A 3,571-nucleotide genomic window follows, 5' to 3' on the forward strand; every position below is an offset into this window, starting at 1 on the left:
TTTTCCCTTTTTCTTTTCAGCCCGAAGGGCTAACCAAAGTAGGCTTATCTGGCCCAAACCTTCTCCCGAACCAGACCCAAACGGGCTGAATCTGCCAAAAGCTTCCCCATCCGGCTCAAAGCCACCCGGCCCAAAACACCCTCGCCTCCTTAACCAGGCCGTCAGCCCAGCTTGGCCCGCGACCCCGCTTCCTCCCTCTCTGTCTCACCGCCACCACGGGCCCACGCGTCAGTCACCCATCCTCTCCTTCCTTTCTCCCCTCCCTCTCTGCCTCACCCACCGAGCACGCCGCCGGCCGCGGGGATTCAAATCCCGCGCCCCTCCGCAATCACCGCCGCTTCTCTAGCCCCACACCCACTACCACCATCTCCGCCTCTTCCCCCTTGCCCGCAACTCCGTCCAGGTCCACCCAGAGCCACGGATGGCCGGCCCAAGCCGCGTCTCCCGTTCATCATGGCCGGCACAGCCGCCGCTCAAATCCCGGTTGCCCCGACCCCCTCCTCCGCCTGTAAAACCAGCCTCCAAGCCCCTGCCCTGCTCTTTGCCTCCTCGCCACACATCAGCCACTGCTATGCCCTCGCCGCCACAGAAATCGCTGCTGCCGTCGTCCACCCGCGGGTAAGGAGACCCGCCACCACGATTCGTCACCGTGGAGGCCCCTCTCACTCTTCATCTTTCGCCCACTCCTGTGCAGGATCACCAGAACCCCGTCCCCGCACTCGGTGCTGCGAGACCGAGCCCCTGAAGCCGTCCTGCGCACGCGCCCGCGAGCCCTGTTCGCCCCGCACCGTCACCCGTCATCCCCGCCTCACAATCGCCATCCTGAACACCTCGGTGAGTTCTTCGATGCCCCCCTTTACCTCCCCGTCGAAACCGTGTGCGAAACCGAGCCCTGTAGCGCCCTGACCGGTCAACTCCTCTATTTTTCCGGCCGCTGGCGACGACCAAACTAGAGCGGCGCTCCATGAACTGCTCGATCCTAAACAAACGCCCGAGATTAGATCTCGGCGTACCCTTTCGCCACATGAAATCCGAGCCGCCCACTCCAGATCCGGCGGCCCAAATCCGCTTAACCAAGTCACCCGTCTTTGCATAAGACCCCCTGCAGAACTTCGAAAACCCACCCGTCATCCTTTTCCCTAGCAGTTTTCTAGAAAACCCCCTGGAAATAGGTAGAACCTTGCAAACGAGCCCTAGCCGCGTGTTTTGACACATATAACCCCAAGTTTTGACCTATTAGCATCCACTGTTCACTATGTGGTGCTAATGCCTGTTAGCCCCCAGTAGTTACGGTTAATTATGTTTTAAACCCTAAAACCTTTAGGAGCTTGTAGCTTTCGCGTTCTAGCTCTGTTCTAGCTTGTTCTTTTTGCATTAGTTAGAGACGATAACCATGCCTTGTATTTATAAAATTTATTTAAATATTAATTTGCTTAATAAATATTCAATGCATTTAAGAAATAAAATCCAAATAGGTTTATACACATGTTTTTCATATTCAAATGTTAATATGGTTAATGTCAACATGAATATATTTTATTTAGAGTAAAATGCACCGGAGGTCCATGAACTTGAACTTGCAAGGGGTGTCAGTTAGGTCCATAAACTTTGAAAGTGTATTTTTGAGTCCATCAACTTTTTAAGCCGTTCACTGCAGGTCCATAACACTCCACGTGAGCAGCTGGTGACGACGTGGCACGCTAACTGGACGTCTTCTCTCACCATCAGTCACACATTTAATCGAGCACGTTGTGGGCGCCTTGACCACCATGCACATGTAGTAGAGATGCTAAACGATCGATCGATGCGGCGTGTGCTTCGTCACCTACTGCAGGGGGGCGCCGGTCTTGTTCTTGCCGGCGACCACGGTCTCCTTGGCGTTGGCGTACTGGCCGGCGCCGGCCGCCATCTACTTCGCCGCCTCGGCGATCTTCGAGACGTAGCTCCCCGTCTGCTGCGCGCTGTCGCGGGCGCGGGCGCCGGCCATGTTGGACGCTCAGTCCTTGGTCTCGCGGCCCTTGTCCATGGCGCGGCCCGCGGCGTCGAAGGCCGCGTACTTGGCTTGGTAAGCCCTGTCCCTGGTGGCTTCCTTGGCGTCCTGACCCATCCCAATGGTGCTGTCCGCGGCGTCGCGCACCTTGTCCCAGGCCGCCTCCTTGGCGTCGTGGCCCCTGCCCATGGCACGGTCGGCGGCGTCCGACGCCATGCACTTGGCCTTGCATCCTTTCTCCTGCGCGGGGGTGGCGCTGAGGGAGCGCAAGAAGAGCGGCGACATGAACGGCGACAACGCGCACGGCGACGACGGCGTGGAAAGCACCACCGACGCCGAGGGCTGAGGCGGCAGGGGCTGGGCGAGGGAGTCCTTGTCCACCCTGCACTAATAGCAATCGAGCATGTCCAGGATCAGACCAAATCATCCCGACTCGTCCTGTTCTTCATCCGTGCAAAAACCGATCTCCACCTCAAGCTAAAATTCGGGAAGCCTGGATCAGTTTCCGTTCGATTCCTCCTGTCCCAAGCCTCATCACAACCTCACAAACAATCCCAGCAAGTTCAATTCAAATCCCATCGAAAGCAAGGCCGCCGTTAGCAGCAGCAGCCGCCGCAGGCATGACCACGAGTGAGCGAACGATGGAGCTCGGGCTGCGGTAATTCGGAAGGTGCAGGCTCTGGATGCCCACGACGTCGTCCGAGGTTGGGTCCACATTCCTGGTGCCTGACCTGATCATCTGAAGTTGAGTGTCGTCGCGGCTTATCACCGGCGAACGCCCGAGCGAACACGCGGCTCAGCGCCGCCCGATCGATGGTCGTGGCGCGGGTCTCTGTGGTGGCGTACGTGAGGCTCTTCTTGGAGAGCGGCCACGATGGGGATCCCGGGAAGTAGGAGTAGAGAGAAGTTCCGGCCATGGGCGTGCGACGCGGACTGCGGTCATTCGGTGCTCAAGATGTGCTCGATAAAATGCCTGAGACGGAGAGATAAAGAAGGAGAGGAATGAGAGAGGAGATGCCCCGTCAGCGTGCCACGTCATCACTAGTTGCCCACGTGGAGGGGTATGGACCTGGGGCGAATGACTTAAAAAGATGATGGAAAAAAAAATGCAATTTCGGAGTTAGATGGACCTAAGTGGCAACCCCTTGCAAGTTTATGGACCTCTAGTGCATTTCACTCTTTTATTTATAAATTGTTTAGTTTATCACGACATGTAAAACAATTCGTTTAGATGCTCCCACATGTCTTTTAGTTCAAAAATAAAATATTAAAGTACATAATTTATACGAAACACTTATAAATAAAATATGACTAGGTTTATCTCCTGTTTTATATTTAAATATAATTTGATTAATTTCCAACATGTGGTATTTCTTTGAAAGATCCACTACACATATTTTCTTAAATAATATATGAAGCATATAGCCTCTACCTTTCTTGTATAATGTAAATTTACCATAGTTGTATCATTTCAACCATAGCTCCCTTTTTAGTGTTTCTTGTGTTCCCGCTAGTAGCTAGTGTTAGCAAATAGCACGCTTTTCCAAAACTACTTTATTATTGTTTGGTGCTTTGCTCTTA

At 54.0% G+C, this 3,571-nt stretch overlaps 1 pseudogene; it reads right to left on the reverse strand.

Moving 5' to 3' along the window:
* Positions 1 to 1,825: 1,825 nt before the first annotated feature.
* LOC101758887 lies at positions 1,826 to 2,907 on the reverse strand (annotated as a pseudogene).
* Positions 2,908 to 3,571: the final 664 nt, after the last annotated feature.

The sequence above is a fragment of the Setaria italica genome, chromosome VIII (genome assembly GCF_000263155.2).
Source record: "Setaria italica strain Yugu1 chromosome VIII, Setaria_italica_v2.0, whole genome shotgun sequence".
NCBI lineage: Eukaryota > Viridiplantae > Streptophyta > Magnoliopsida > Poales > Poaceae > Setaria > Setaria italica.